The sequence below is a fragment of the Bidens hawaiensis genome, unplaced genomic scaffold (assembly GCF_021521415.1).
Source record: "Bidens hawaiensis isolate Kalapana, Puna unplaced genomic scaffold, B.hawaiensis_p1.1 tig00002132_1, whole genome shotgun sequence".
Classification (NCBI taxonomy): Eukaryota; Viridiplantae; Streptophyta; class Magnoliopsida; order Asterales; family Asteraceae; genus Bidens; species Bidens hawaiensis.
This window is the reverse complement of record NW_027491114.1, coordinates 820,200-838,639: the sequence shown is the minus strand read 5'-3', so window position 1 is coordinate 838,639 and position 18,440 is coordinate 820,200.

The following is an 18,440-nucleotide window of genomic DNA, read 5'->3' as shown; positions in this document are numbered from 1 at the left end:
AGATTTAGGGTTTAAGGAGTATTTATAACCCCCTTAAGCCCATGGACCTAAGGCCCATCTTTCCTTTTTAGTCCATGATTAATTCCATTTAACTAGCCTACTTATCTTACCCTTTTACCATTTTACTATTTATTTATTAACTCAGGTAAACTTTTCCGTCATAATAAGTCAATATACAATATTATTCGAAATTTTAGGATGTTACAACAAAATAGCCATGACGTAACAAACCTTACACTTTAAGAAGTATTTAAGAAACCAAAACTAATTGTATGGAGAGTTACAAGACGTACTGTGAGAGACTTATTCCACTGTGGTCAACCCCACAAGCTTAAAGACATCCTTGCAACATTTAATGACTAAAAATGAAAAGAAAAATATAAAAGGTCTCATTGATTAATTAACACAAACACTTAACTTTGGAAAATAGATCTGAACTGATTTCTTGAGCAACAACAATTCCTTTTTATTTCATGTTTATGAATCCATAGATCCAGCAATCAATTATAGCTTTATTGGCGACTTATATCAGTAGCATACCGTTGTAATTCCACTTCGTACCAGCCAGCCTCTTCCAAAGCTTCATACCCATCCCTGGAATCTCGTACAATTCACAACAACATATTATTTATACAGTTTTGTAAGCATATTTCACTTATTATCTATAGATGATGTAGTGATAGTAATACCTCAAAGAAATCACCTGATACACGTCTAACAACTGCTTCCAATGACATCTGGTATTCATGAATTGATCAAGAGTGTGAACCCAGCCTTTCAATCTGAATACAAAAATAAAAAAAAAAACAAAATATTTATAAAAAAAAACATTTTAATCAATGTTAACCTGTATTTTATGAGAGAGTCGTAGGTTGAGAAGCATCGTAGGAAACATCATAGCCTCAAGACCTCTTCATCCCTGTAAACAAAAGAAAAACTCAAAATCCTCAAATTAACGACCAAAAACTTGTAATTACAATCCACTTGATATATGTAGGTCCAAAAGTACTGTTTAAAGTAGATCTAGATAAGGTTAAATTGAGAATCGAACAAACCGATTGCAATACAGTACCAATCGATGATTTCTACTGCCATTCATCGATTTCAAGTGAAAATCTTCCCCCCGTTTGTATGACGGCTTTGTATGCGATTTAGGGTTTCATCCTCTCTCTCTCTCTCTCCTATGTCTCTCCGTGTTAGTCTGTATCTGTTTTGAGTTTGAGATTTGAATTTTAAAATCTGGATCAAGAAGCGCCTATTTTCAACCTGAATTTTCTTGTGCTAAAAGACGCTTGTACAGATGCTTCAATGAATTTACCTCTTAAGTTTAAGAGTTTTTGTAATAAAAGACCATTTTGCCCATCCTATATGTATTTTAATATAGTATATATATATATATATATATATATATAAAAGGGTTCAAATAAGAATAAGGAGTTTCTTAGGAATAGTAAGAACCAATAAAATTTTGACATTTTGCATTACAAATGATGGTGAAAGAAAAATTCTAGGAAACTATGTCGGTTATATTGATGAAAGAGTAATTCTAGGAAACCACGTCGGTTATTGGTAATTTTAAATCTCAACCATTGATTAACATGATCCAATGGCTATGATTTATTCCTAGTCTTCCTAGGAAACTACTTGTTTTTAGGATAACCCTCCCACATATATATGTATGTATATATATATGTGTGTATATATATATATATGGGAGGGTTATCCTAAAAATAAATACATTGGATCATATTAATCAATGGTGGAGATTTAAAATTACCAAAAACAGACATAGTTTTCTAGAATTACTCTTTTACCATTATAACCGACATAGTTTCCTAGATTTGTTCTTTCACCATATGTTGTAATGTCAAATGTCGAAAAGTTGTTGGTTCTTACCATTCCTAGGAAACTCCTTATTCTTATTTGAACCCTTTTATATATATATATATATATATATATATATATATAGGATACTATGTCGGTTATAACGATGAAAGAGTAATTATAGGAAATTATGTCGGTTATCGGTAATTTTAAATCTCAACCATTGATTAACATGATCCAATGGCTATAATTTATTCCTAGCCTTCCTAGGAAACTACTTATTTTTAGGATAACCATCCCCTATCTATAATATATATAAACGAAAACATAAAAATCCTACGTGTCGCGATGTGGTCGCTCCGCCTTTTTTTACTTATTTTTAGGATAACCATCCCTTATCTATAATATATTTAAACGAAAACATAAAAATCCTACGTGTCGTGATGTGGTCGCTCCCCCTTTTTTTGGAGTCACCAGATTTGCTTGATTTTTAAATTGATCCTTCTCATGCATTTGACCCGAATTCATGGGTATGGGTCTTACCAAACCCAGATATTCCTTAAACGGGTTATAACATCTCATTAAATTAAAAACATTCTCACCAAATTATTGATGTGAAAATCCTATAAAATAGGATATATTAAAAATTATTATATGATATAAAAACACGACATTATTAATAATTAAGAACAATTTTATAGTAAATAAAAATAAGCGGGTCTTGGGTCTCACCAAACCCAGATAACTTTAAAACCAGGTTATAACATCATAGTTATTTGTGAAACCCTTTTATCATCAAACTCTAAGTATATTCTAAATTTTCTTACAATAAATAAAATTAAACTCTGGAAAAGTATATAAATATTAAAAATGAATAATGTAAAACAGCCCCGCAATACGGGGGGGGGGGGATAAAACATAAAAATCCTACGTATCCCGATGTGGTCGCTCCCCCCTTTTTTTTGTAGTCACCAGATTTGCTTGATTTTTAAATGGAGGTTTCTCATGCATTTGACCCGAATTCACGGATATGGGTCTCATCAAACCCATATATTTCTTAAACGGGTTATAACATCTCATTAAATTAAAAAAACTAATCTCACCAAATATTTGATATAAAAATCCTATAAAGTATGGATTTACTAAAAACTAATATATGATTTATTTAAAAAAAGATATATATTTTTATAACTAAAAAAACCAATTTTATAGTAAAAAAAATAAACGTGTCTTGAGTCTCATCAAACTCATATAGCTTTTAAACCGGGTTATAACATCTCATTTATTTGTAAAACAGTTTAATATCAAACTATATATATTATTAAATTTCATACAATAAAAAAAATAAAAATTCAAAAAATAAATAAATATTAGAAACAAATAATATAAAACAACTATGTAATACGGAAGATAAAAACTAGTATATATGTATATATATATATATGGGATGGATCATGCGAGAAGTGTTATTGCAGCGAGAAGTGCGAGAAGTGAATCTCATCCATTGATTACACACATCAATGGTTAAAAAGAAAGGATGGCATTTTTTGAAATATATTGATAATGTATTCTGATGGTTGTTGTTAAAAAGGGCAAAAACGTAACATTGTGTAGGATTAAAATATGTAAAGTTAGTAATCCCTTGTTTCATTCCCTTATTTCACTCTCAAACCGTTCATCGGATTCATAACGCGAAATCTGGCCACGAAATTGCAAATGATACAAGGAATCAACTACCTTAGCTACACTAATTTTGTTTGAAAGCGTATAAGAGTCGACCATCCAAGATAGAAAGTAGGTTCTTCTAAAAAAGAATTGGGGGTTTTTGTAAACCTAATCGGTGACGAACAAGAGAAAAGGATTTCATGTATGTAGCCAAATTTTGTGTTGTTTGTTTCAATTAAAGTAAAATATAGGCTAAAAACATCAAAAATATGGTTTTTATTATGTGTTTTTGTCACACCCCGCCAAGGCAGAAACGCAGCCGCGCGAGCTTCATGGATAATCACAGCTATTGATTTACGTGGTGATCCTACATGTGATGCTATGCTTGTATATGCCCATAAATATCTGCCAGAATTTAATAACCTGAAAAACATACTTAAAAGTCAACATAATGTTGGTGAGTTCACAGGTTTTAAATGCATGATCAAACCCGTTGTTTTGAAAATATTGAGTTTCAAGTATTTAAAATGTATAAAACAAGTAATGATTTTTAAAATATATGCTTTCATAATTAAAACATTTATCAAAAGCTTATGTTTTCATGACAAAAGCGTGCTTTAAAACTCGTTCATGTTTACGTAAATAAAACGCGGATTAAAAGTTATTTATGTCTTTGTGATTAAAATGTACCTTAAAACTTATTTATGAAGTTGAAAACTTTGTTTGTTATGAGTGCGCTTTCCGGATGAAAACGTTGTCCAAAAAGTTTACGTTTATGAACGTAAAAGCCCTTTTAGATATATAAATGAGTGTATGCAATGCAATATGATATATACGATAACCTAAACAAGATCGATAATCCTCCGTAGACTAGCTAAGAATACGAATTAATATATGACAATGAGCCGATAGTCAAAACCAAATCCATATGTATGCCCGTGAAACATGCCATCCCGGTGTGAATTATTGAATATATGTTCCCATTAACACGTCGGTTAGAGCGACTAACCATGAGCAGGGGATCAATCCCGATAGTACTACCCACATATTCCTCGGCTACACCCATAGTTAATGATTATGGAATGTATTGATCCGAAGATCTTAAGGGCCTCATGTAACTCATGCTCACATAAAGATTATGTGTCTTACTTACTAATTGTCGTATTAAAAAAGTTTATGTAAAGTATCAAATAAGTTTATGTAATGTTACGAAATAAGTATAAGTAAAGTTATCAAATAAGTTTATATAATGTTACGAAATAAGTTTATGCAAAGTTATCAAATATGTTTATACAATTTTACCAAATAAGATTATGAAAGGTTATTAAATAAGTTTATGAAAAGTTACTAAATAAATATATACAAAGTTACTAACTAAGTTCATGCAAAGTTATAAAAAATGTTTAGTATGTTTCTCCCCCTAATTTGTAAAACAGTAAAAGAGAAAAGGGGTCGTGAAACTCACCTTAGCGTCAGCGAGTAACGTGCAAGAATTCTTGTTTGTATTTGGCTTACATGTGTCCTATGACAAGTATAAACTAACTTAGGGTCGGTTCAACATATTAAGCGCGTATATCGGTTTATGCTATGTGTTCACCCAACGACCTAGACTTACGTGTGAGACGACTCATTGGTGATACAATTATGTTTTATATCAAACGTTTTATGAATATATAATTCAAACTATATATTTATCTTCATAAATTAGATAATATATATATATAAGAGTGGTTCTACGGCAACGATTCATGGTGGTGAATCGCCACCGGCGGATTTACAGAAGGGTCACTTGACCCTCCGGCCGACCAAACCACTATATGTCGAATTACTCTATGGTGGAACTTGAAGGCGGAACTTGAACGGTGGTGGTACGTGATGCGGACGGTGACTTACTCACGGAGGGAGAGCGGCGGTCGGTGCTTGAGGGAAACAGAAACGAGTGGCAGTGCACGGCTTATGCCGCTGAAACTAAATGCGAACTAACAATGACGCCGTTGGTGTCTGACTTGCAGCGGGCGTTGGTGTTATACTGGTGGCAGGTAATCTTTGCAATTAGGCTAATTTAGGTGGTGGTGGTGAGGCGATGATGGTAATGAAAACAGAAGTCGTGTGCAACTAGGAGATAGTATGATTTCATGAGATGTGATTTGAGAGAATTTGAGGATGTTTAAAAAGAAACGAATTGGTCATCTAATCTCTATCTATCCGGAAATTTTGAATTTGAATAAGCCAATAAGACGAGGATTGAAAAATAAATAATAATAATAATAATAATAATAATAATAAACATGTGCTCCAGGTTTTAATTTTCAAACTATTATTATTATTACCATTATTATATAAATATTAACAAACCCTATTTTGTAAAACTAGAATTTGCGGGTATTACAATTCTTCCACCCTAAAAGAAAATTTCCGTCCTCGAAATTATTAAATACAAAATGCAAGAAATCTTGACATAAATGATACGAAACAGGACTTCATTTATGTTAAACTTCAAACACACCGAACATAAGAGTCTTCTAACATAACAGATAAACAGAGCGTGAAACTTAACAAATCCAAATTCGTACGAAATCAAACAAAATAAACTGAAATACGAAATACGAGAATCGAAACAAATATGGATTATCAAAACAGTTCATGTCTTCAATTTCCCAAGAGCTAATCTTTTTGCTCAGGCCTAGCGTTTTCTCCATTATTAGCTCTTTGATTAAGATGAGGGCAATCTCTAATTCTGTGTGTTGCATCTCCGCACTTGAAGCCAAGGCCTTCGGCTCGGCGACATAGACCCTTATGTGGCTTCCCACAAGTGGCACAAGGAGGTTCACGGTTTGGTGGCGGGTTCTGTTGAGTCTGGTTTTGATTTCCTCCATTTTGAGACTGATTGATATAATTCTTGTTTGAGCGAAGTCTACGGTTTCGGGGTACCAATGATTGATCATCAACATGAGAAGAAGATTGGTCAGGATCACCTTCCCTTGGGCGCTTGCGATCATCATTAGACGCCTTCTGACGGTGTTTCTTATCGTTATCAAGGTTCTTAACAACATCCACTATCTCATTTATGTCATTGAATCGGAGATTTAGGATAAACTTTCTATCCCGGTCACAAATGGCCCACTTGAAATGATTGGTTTGTTGCTCTTGAGTACCTACGGTTGGGCCTAGAAAACTAACCGGACGACAGAAACGGTTCTTAAACTCTACGATTGGCTTATCATCTTCTTGAACAATAGAAGAATACTCCCTCAGATATTCACTACGATCAGCATCGGTAAAATACTGCTGATAAAACAGGGTGCAGAAATCATTCCAAGAAAGTGTGGCAGCATAATTGTCTCCTCCACGGACAGCCTTTAGTGTTTTCCACCATCTATGAGCATCATCTTCGAGCTTGTAAGCAGCTAGCCGAACCTTAAACACATCTTCAACACCTAGCACTTCGAACAGTTTCTCGATATGCGCGATCCAGTTTTCAGCTTCTACCGGAGAACTAGTGGTACTAAAGGATTTCGGCTTTTGCTTTTGAAAACGCTCGAGCCAGACATGAATACCGACAGGAGGATTGTTGCCTCCGGCGTTGTTGCCACCAGCATTGTTGCCACCTGCATTGTTTCCACCGGCGTTGTTGCCACCGGCGTTGTTCTGCTGCAACTAATGTATGATGTTAGAGATTACTACAGCAATAGCCGCATTGACGGCGTTAGTAACAAGGGTCGCAAGAGGAGGGTCGTTAGCATCATCATTCTCGCCATTGAGGTTCACACATCTTCTCGGAGGCATCTGAAAGTAAGATGGCGATAAGGATTCACGGAATACGCGGAAGACGAAAAGATGAAAAGAGAAATCCTAACCCGACGTCTACCCATTAAATCATATTTTTAATTATCATTGTTTAAGTTTTCTACAGGAAAGATCCTAAGCTCTGATACCATAACTGTAACACCTCAACCCGGAACGGGCTGACGTGTCACTATTACAGATATCAAATTAACGCCACAATCCAAAATACAACAAAAATCAATGCAACCTATGTCATATTATTAAACCAAAATGAATAAATCTTTAAAAGCTTGAACTTCATTATTCTCTCACATCACTAATTTCCCCGAGTCCCGGATTACCTGAAAACAAAATATGAAAAACAAAACAAGAAAATATGGTTGAGCCAAAAATTGCCCAGTAACGGAAAGAACAATAGTATAGGTAAAGACAGACGTAAGAAAATAAATATACAGACTTCAATTCAAACTCGAAAACCAACCTTTTTACCGAAACATATACATAATAAAATTCAGATGTATGATCCGACACTTGGCCAGAACATAATCAAACGCAAACGGAAACATATCAGAAATATATCATAACATATACACACATCAGACCACGTGACTAAACATATCAAAAACTCAAAGTCACGTGAAACGGAAGCACCCACGAGCCAAAACAGAACAGACTGGTACACAGCTAGCTAGTCCATGCACCTATGAGACGGTGAGGGTGGCGTACACCCATTATTCCATCTCCATATAACAAACGTAAACTCAGAGCTAAGATCGATCTGTTCGCCTCTAGGGGCCAAAGTGCTACGTAAGCACTAACTAGAGACGTCGTGAACTTTTATTACGCACTGTCACGATAAGTGCATGCCGTTGACGCCCATACGACATTTCAGACATGCTCGGGTGACAGAGTACAAAAGCTAATTTCATATAACTAAACATATTAAAAGGGGAACATGCAATAAAGAGTACAAACTATATAATGTATTGCATGCTACAAAAATATAATATAATATAACTGAACTCAAAATATAACCGAAACGTAACGAAAATCCGTACTACAAAGTAACGGATTAGAATTTATACTATGAGTGAAAGAAACCAGAAACCGTATCCATAGTTGTTAAGAAAAAGTAACCAAATTGGCTCGACTTCAAAAATTATGAGGAACTATGGTTTATTTACATTTTAATTTAGATATACGAACATAAATTACGATGCATGATTCGTTGATTTTTCCCGGAAGGATTCTTTTAAGAATCCATAAAACGTTTTTGGTCATGTGCATATTTCGGTGGTTTATATAAGATTATTAAAGCTTTCAAAAAAAATAAGTACCAATAAGTAAATATTGAACTTTAAATCTCTACCTTATTATAAGGGAATAAAGTAACTGGATTCGAAATATTATTTATTTATTTACTTATAATCACAAAAACTTTCATGTTTAATTTATTCATAAAAACATCCAAGTTTCAAATTTTGATTTAAAGTCATACGTACAGGCTGCCATATATATCATTATGGTGCTTCTGTTAACTTTAGCCTATATACATTAACATGCACGTGAACACTACAACCTATTAAATTTTAATCTGGAACTAGTCAGTTAGCAAGCAACACACGTGAACCCTTTTCCTCTTTTCTTTAATAACATGCATGGGTTATCAATAAGTATAATTTCTATTTCAGAGAAATCTGCATTTTGTCTCCCTGTTTTATATCATCGCGCGATGGGTTAACCCCTGTAAAAGATTTTGCGAACTTGGGCCCCTATGTTTCTCCGGCGGGTTCTTCTGACTCCTACCGTCAGTTGACTGTTGGTATTTTAGTAATAATACCAACATATTAAGGGTATTTTAGTAATCTTCTTTCTAATAAATAATAAATATAATAATAGTATTAATAATAATAATTATTATTATTATTATTATAATAGCAACAGCAGCCGTAACATTTACTAATACTATTAATATTTTATATTATCATTATCATATAATTAATATCATTATCATTATCATTAATATAATTAATTTGTTATACAACAGCAGCATATTAACAACAATAATATCATCATCTTTCTCATCATCATCAGTTCATCTTCCTCATCATCATCAGTAGTTCATCTTCATCATTTATTCGTCATCATCATCAACCTCAAATCCTCAACCCCACCACCAAGTAATCATCTTCATCATTAGTTTCATAACAACTAACCAAATCTCTCAAATCCTCAAACCCTAGATTTCATCACTCAAACTCTCGAATCTCTCAAATCCCACCACCAATCGCTTCAATAATTCAACCACCGCACCCATGATTCATTCCGATCAAAACCCCTAACCTCCGGCACCATACCGCCGCCACGGCAGCCACCGTCGCCATGGATTCCGGCCATCTTGTTTTTCCGGTCATGTGTCTTTTGGTGCTTTTATAACAGAGCAAGTAGAACTGTGGAAGGTTATGTAATGTATTGCAATAATCGATCACATCCCGGTCAACACACTGGTTTTCCACATCCAAACTTGCAAAATCTTATAAATAAAACTGAAATCATGATAGACATTTAAACCATGGAAATTAGAGAGATAATATTACCAGTGATGAATTGCATGAGAGTTTGATGAAGACAACAAAATGTTGTTTTAATATCAAGATTAATATTATAAGTTGTGTTAATTAATTTTCTGGAATTAAAACTTAGGAACCCTAATTATAAGGAAGATGAAGTGATAAAAGTGATAATATATAGTTTAGGTTGTATAGCTATACCAAACACTAACTTAGTTCAACTGGTTGTTTTGGTGGATTGTTAAACCGGAGGTCTCGGGTTTGAATCCCGGCATTCACATGGTTTTGGGTGATTATTTTTAAAATGAATTAAAGGCTTAGGGGTAAAAACGTAATTTCAACATTTTTTAACAGGTCAACGCTTGGTCAACTGACGGAATGGCACAGACTGACCCGCCAAAATAACACAGACGTGCAAAGTTCGCAAAATCTTTTTCAGGGATTAACCCATCGCGCGACGATATAAACCAGGGAGACAAAATGCAGATTTCTCTCTATTTAAACAATGTTTTCTATAGCCGGAACAAATCAACGATCATACGCCCACATCCGAACAACTAAATTAGGCGTACAGGCCAGAGGAAAAGGAGCGGACGGTTACCTTAGCTGTCAAACAAGTCGGTGATGTGCGTAAACGTGACAGCGACTAAATCGGTTTCTCTCAACAAAAAAAAAGGCGGAACTTGAACGGTGGTGGTACGTGATGCGGACGGTGACTTACTCGCGGAGGGAGAACGGCGGTCGGTGCTTGAGGGAAACAGAAACGAGTGGCAGTGCACAGCTTAGGCCGCCGAAACTAAATGCGAACTAACGATGACGACGTTGGTGTCTGACTTGCAGCGGGCGTTGGTGTTATACTGGCGGAAGGTAATCTTTGCAGTTAGGCTAATTTAGGTGGTGGTGGTGAGGCGATGATGGTAATGAAAACAGAGGTCGTGTGCAACTAGGAGCTAGTATGATTTCATGAGATGTTATTTGAGAGAGTTTGAGGATGTTTAAAAAGAAACGAATTGGTCATTTGATCTCTATCTATCCGAAAATTTTGAATTTGAATAAGCCAACAAGATGAGGATTGGAAAATAAATAATAATAATAATAATAATAATAATAATAATAATAATAAACATGTGCTCCAGGTTTTAATTTTAAAACTATTATTATTATTACCATTATTATATAAACATTAATAAAACCTATTTTGTAAAACTAGAATTTACGGGTATTACATTAAGAAACTTATTAACGTGTATACACACATTATTTATTTATTTAGGAAACCTCATATCTAGTAAAATAAATAATGTTTTAACAAATAATTTAAATACATTTTTTCGTGTGATCGGTTCATTAAGCATGTTTATTAGTTCCTTTAAGATTTATTGTTTTGATAACTTGGGTGAACCTACTCTAACATAACCTAATAATTAAAATCATATGAACAAGAGAGTGAGTTAGATCTAGGCTTACTATAGGTGGCAAACTCCTATGTTGAAGCTAAAGAAACATAACATCTTTGAATTGAGTATCCCAAATCAACCTCTAGCACTTGTAAAATCTTCTTACTCCTTGGTTTTTCCTCTTGTACTCAAACACCCTTTCCTTGAGCTTATTTAGGCAATGGAAGAACTTGTTTAATATTTAAAATGGGATTCAGAAGGTTATTGAGGGTGGTTATTAGTTTACTAGAACCGAGAGCAGGTTGCGTGAGTGTGATTGATTCTAAAACGAGTGTAGGGAGGTAGGGATAAGATGGATCGGTTATGGTGGAGCTAAAACCGAAATGAGGGAGTGGTGGTGAGGTTTTGGGTTGAGAGAAAGCAATTGGGAAAAAGAAAAAGAGTTGTATGTTTGTGATGTGGGTTACCTTCAAGTCATAGGTCTAGTTTTATAACCCCTACCTTATGAATATGTATATAATATGTATATATATATATATATATATATATTGCATATGTATATATCTACATGTAATGACCATGTGTGCATAACAATCGAGATACATATAGAGAGAAATGGAAATGGATGGTTGGTGTGATGGGTGGATATGGAAAAGTCTTGGAATGCTTTCTTTTATTATGATTTGTTTATATTTATATTTGGTGTAAGATTCTTTGAGATATATCTTTTACCTAGGTGTATGTTTGAACGCATGCATCCTACTACCCTTCACCAATTTGTGTAAGTTTAGGGATGTGGGTATGTTTTGTGTGTGTATATCGTAATAGTGAAAAGGTGAAGGGTCAACAAAGTTTTTGGTAAAATGAAAGAGGGTTGAATGTGCTTTTTATTTAGATTGACTTTTCTTTATTCTCTTTTGATGAATGATTTATTAATGCACATTCTTTGATTTGCTTTTCAAATTGTACGCATTCATCCGAAACGCTATTTATGTAACATAGGGAGAGTAATTCATACGAAACCCCATTTATGCAACATAGGGAGAGTAATGTTATGTTTTATATCACATGGATAAATCAATTTGTGGCAGGAGGAACCGATTTCTTTTCTTTTTATCTTTAGTTCAAGTTGTATGTAAAGTTGAATTTAGTTTAGAGATGTTTAGGCTTAACATTGCATTTATAATAACTATATGAGTTCAACCAAATTACTAAGAGGTTGTGTGTGTATATATATACTTAAGCGAGTTTGCTTATTTCATGCAAAGTACTGTTACGCTTCGGACATGGTTCAGAGTCATATGTATGAATAAAAGATAGTATGTTATTCCTATAAAATATATATAGGTTTCATTATAATATTCAGAATATAGTATCACCAACATACGTGTGGGTGTCGATTTATTTGGTGGGGTGTGGTAATACCCATAACTACCTAAGGTACTTGAAATGAAGGCATTGAGTTACTAGGCTTTGGCTGATATAATAAACATGCATGCGATTTGAGGTTCTTATGATTAATAATAATGTTTAATTTTCGCTAATAACTTGTATGGATGTTACGGGTTGTTACATTCTTCCCTTGTTAAGAGAATTTCGTCCCGAAATTCAGTTGATAGCGAGATCTGAATTGAGTCGTTAGGATGGCATCAGAATTGTCACTAAAACTAACTAGGGAGGTGGATATGCTTATGAAGGAGAAATCGTAGCAGTCCTTTGTCTTTGATGACAGACACGACTGTTCTTGTTTTTCTTTTGTTTTTTGTATATCGAAGAATACATTTCAAGGAAATGTGTTTACTAGGTTATGGGACGATGAGTAATGCAGGTACTTTCTATTGATTTATAATCGAAATTGGATGGTGAAGCTGCATCGTGAATCTGTTGTCATAGGGTCATCCAAGAAGGCGCTTGATGTTGGGTTATGACAAGAATATATATATATATATATATATATATTGAATATGGACTGATCTAACTCTGAGGTTTTAAATATAAGGAAATAGATGAATCAAGGAATTACACGTAAATGAAATGAGACTCGGGGAATTATAACGATTAAACATGGAAGTACAGATTTGTGCGAAAGCAAGGTAGCGGTAGAATGTTTGATTAACCTGTCTAAAATGATTCGAGTATTAATAAGTTTTGAGATAACTATTTGATCCACAACTATAAGGAATCCATTCGTAAACTTCTCATTTTCCTAAAATATATAATGTCCAAAGAGATTAAAGGCTATATTTATTATGAAAAGCTAGTTGATTAATACTCCAAAGTTTCTTTAGTCTTATAAGTGTTATAAAAATTTTCTTAAAAAAAACTAATATGACGTTTTGAAAATTTGTCTTTAAAATACAACATGTTTATGTATGGGTGGTAGTTTCGAACAAATAAGTGTTTAGATTTTTAATTTGTGAAAGGCGGGTAGTATGTTGATCAGTACTCTAAAGTTTCATTAGTCTTATAACTGTTATCAAAATTTTCTAAACTAAAAAATATGACGTTTTGAAAATTTGTCTTTAAAATATTACATGTTTATGTATACGTGGTAGTTTCGAACAAATAAGTGTTTAGATTTTTAATTTGTGAAAGGTGGGTAGTATGTTGATCAAATATGTATATGAACATAGAAGTTTATGTAAACGTGATGTGAGTGCAAAAAATATAAGTGTTACTATGAAATTATATGATTCAAAAAAAAATGTGAATTTATATTAACGAATCCTAGTTTTATGCCCTAAATAAAGATAATCGATAGTTAAAGAAAATTTGGACTTAACATTCGTATAGGGATTTGAGTAAGGGTTGATAATCAAGGATAGATTTAATAAAATGAGTTACACTCCGATGAACATAGGAAATGACGTAGAAGTAATATTGGATGAGCCTAATGCGTAAGAGTTTGAAAGACATCAAAGGAAGAAAAAAAAACAAATTTACCTTTATATGAGGAAGACCGTTCAATAAACTTTATAATGTTGGACGTTGGGTTCTATTATCATGCTAAATGCGGAAATCAATTGTCGGTGGTCTGTTAAAGTGTTGTCAAGGAAGTTAACACTTTCTAAATCCAACTATAAAAGAATGTTATGATTACAATAAACGTAAGGATTATGGCATTAACAATAGTTATGGGAAGAAGAGAGTATTACCAAAGTCAACGAAATGGATGAAATGAAAGATTCAATAGGTTGCATTAAGGTAGTTTAGAACCCGATAGAAGGTTCAACGAAGGTAGAGTACATCCGGATTGTTAGTCTTATTACAAGTGTATGCCGAAGACGTCGAATATATAAAGAATGTTATATGATACAAACAATAAGAAAATGTATGCAAAGAGTTTTGATTAAAGGAATGTAATTCCATTTACAAGGGAGAACTAGGAATTTTATTGTATTACATCATATGGTGTGTCGATCGCTTCTAAGTCGAGTCACTTCAATTGTAGGTAAGACCAACAGAAAGCTTCATAGCCATTGGGAGGAATGAGGTAGGGAGCCACAAAGTGACTTGTGCTATATTAGGAGCACATGGGAAAATGGTAGAGACCTAGATTATAAATTAAACAATTTCTTCTTTTTTTTATTAAGTAACGAGTTACAAATCATTTTGGGTATCGGATCGGTTAAGAAAACCCATAAACCAAGAGATGATTTTAGCAAAATACCTAACCGGTCTTGTTGCTGAGGGCATTATGCTTTTACCGATCAACGCAAAATAGAGAAATATTCGTAGGTTGGCATAGGGTATTGTTTTGGTTATCGTTCGTTTATATAATACTAGTTCTCGGTTAATGAACTTACGATTTGGGACTATATGAACATGTGCTCGAACCATAGAATTCGCAGGCTTTTCATGCACGGTTTCTCATTATTACGCGTGCACTCATAATAATAATCTTCCTTGCATGATTGTTCGGGCGCTTTCAAAATTTTGAGCTCCTGGTTCAAGGAACCGAGGTATTCATTTAGTTTCATTCTCGCATAACAAATATTAAGGAAAGTGACATTTTTAGCCTATTATTGAAGTTTTAAAGGATGGAATGGACGAGAGGGGTCCACTAGGTGCGCCCTCGAGTTAGAAAGTTATGCGGAAGCTTTGTCTGGACGCCGAAAGAATAGTCCTCCAACCACTTAACATTAGACGCGTGGAAACACAACTTTGAGTCGTTAATCGTATGAGTATCCATCCACTTTAAGGGTGCAAGCGGCTAATGCGGGAGAAAGGACTAGCGCATTACATTCTGCAGTAGTGTGGCGATCGGGAGCCGATTTATTGTTTGCAGTGTTGAGGAAAAGTGCTCAGAGCGAGTGAATGTTGAGGACGACATCTTTGTGACATTAATATCCGTAAAGTAAAATATTATATATGTTATCTAAATGCAAATGCAATGAAAATGTTTTTAATGAGTCATTTAGTTATAGACTAGACACTCTAGTTCACTATAATCAATGGCTCTGATACCAATCTGTCACACCCCGCCAAGGCTGAAACGCGGGCGCGCGACCTTCATGGATAATCACAGCTATAGACTTACGTGGTGATCCTACATGCGATGCTATGCTTGTATATGCCCACAAATATCTTCCTGAATTTAATAACCTGAAAAACATACTTAAAAGTCAACATAATGTTGGTGAGTTCACAGGTTTTAAATGCATGATCAAACCCGTTGTTTTGAAAATATTGAGTTTCAAGTATTTAAAATGTATAAAACAAGTAATGATTTTTAAAATATATGCTTTCATGATTAAAACATTTATCAAAAGCTTATGTTTTCATGACAAAAGCGTGCTTTAAAACTCGTTCATGTTTACGTAAATAAAACGCGGATTAAAAGTTATCTATGTCTTTGTGATTAAAATGTACATTAAAACTTATTTATGAAGTTGAAAACTTTGTTTGTTATGAGTGCGCTTTCCCGATGAAAACGTTGTCCAAAAAGTTTACGCTTATGAACGTAAAAGCCCTTTTAGATATATAAATGAGTGTATGCAATGCAATATGATATATACGATAACCTAAACAAGATCGATAATCCTTCGTAGACTAGCAGAATACGAATTAATATATGACAATGAGCCTATAATCAAACCCAAATCCATATGTATGCCCGTTAACCGTGCCATCACGGTGTGAATTATATAATATCTGTTCCCATTAACACGTCGGTTAGAGCGACTAACCATGAGCGGGGGATCAATCCCGATAGTACTACCCACATATTCCTCGGCTAAACCCATAGTTAATGATTATAGAATGTATTGATCTGAAGATCTTAAGGGCCTCATGTAACTCATGCTCACATAAAGATTATGCGTCTTACTTACTAATTGTCGTATTAAAAAAGTTTATGTAAAGTATCAAATAAGTTTATGTAATGTTACGAAATAAGTATAAGTAAAGTTATCAAATAAGTTTATATAATGTTACGAAATAAGTTTATGCAAAGTTATCAAATATGTTTATACAATTTTACCAAATAAGATTATGAAAGGTTATTAAATAAATTTATGAAAAGTTACTAAATAAATATATACAAAGTTACTAACTAAGTTCATGCAAAGTTATAAAAAATGTTTAGTATGTTTCTCCCCTAGTTTGTAAAACAGTAAAGGAGAAAAGGGGCCATGAAACTCACCTTAGCGTTAGTGAGTAACGTGCAAGAATTCTTGTTTGTATTCGGCTTACATGTGTCCTACGACAAGTATAAACTAACTTAGGGTCGGTTCAACATATTAAACGCGTATGTCGGTTTATGCTATGTGTTCACCCAACGACTAGACTTACGTGTGAGACGACTCGATGGTGATACAATTATGTTTTATATCAAACGTTTTATGAATATATAATTCAAAATATATATTTATCTTCATAAATTAGATAATATGTATATATATATAAGAGTGGTTCAGCGGCAACGATTCATGGTGGTGAATCGCCACCGGCGGATTTACAGAAGGGTCACTTGACCCTCCGGCCGACCAAACCACTATTTGTCGAATTACTCTATGGAAACTTTTTTTTACCGTTTGACCCTCTTGATTATCCTTTACAACATAGCATTTAAAGTTAAAAGAGAAAGTAGAAGTTTATAAGGCTTTCTGGCGGCGGCTGGTGACGGCTCCATGGCTGTCTCGCAGGTTGTTCGACGACATGACACGAGAAGCAGAGAACAAGAAAGAAGAAATTAACCTAAACTCTATAGTGGGCCATGTTTTTTCTAAAGAAAACTCACTCACTCAGTTCAATTAAAGCCCAAAGTATTTTACTTTTTCTTGGGCTTTTAACGTATTGCTCTTTTATCTATCTCATAGTTAATATATTTCCATAGTTAAGAATTTATTGTTTTAGTTTGTTAAAAAAACATATCACATGTGAAAATGTTTTATTATGGACAGATATATTGGTAAAAAAGTGTAGGTTCCCAACCGGATCTACACAGGAGTATCTCGTAACACGAGGGTGCAGAATCCCCATGTAATACGATACGAGCGTAAGATATATAATGCGTTGAACCGAAACACAAACACACGTTACAATACTAATAAACACGATTGTATTGCAACACTTCAACACGTGATCTCAACAATCACTAACACGTTCAGCAAAAAACTTAACCAAACTAAGCCGAAGTGAGGTTTATATAACCTCGACAACTTCGCCTAACATACTAGGCGAAGTTGTCATAACTTCTCTTGTCTCCAAGTTCGCCTACATCCGAGGCGAACTTGTGTAAAACCATATTCAAAACTAAAACAAACAATCTAACACGATTACAGACACATACAAAACACGAGATACTGAACTACTGACATTATGCACCAACAGACTCCCCCTTGGCAGTAGCTTCATATCTCTATCTTCATTCTCGTGTCGTAATCCCAAAAATCTCGTGTCACCCGTCTTCAAACATGAACGCCCTGTCTTACACAGACAGAGACCACCCTCTGGTACTTCTTGGCTTCATCTTTCCATGCAGGAGTATAGAATATCTTCTTATCGTTTAGCACCTGCAAGTCAGCTTGAGACAAATTTACCAAGTGCATGGGATCATACACTCTCAGAATTTCCTGTTCGTCTTCATCTTCCATAACCGCTTCAGCTGTTTGGCTATCAATGTACCACCATTTGAGACTCTTTAAAACATCCTTGGGCATTGACTTCATCGGCACTTCTTTCAAACACCGAATCG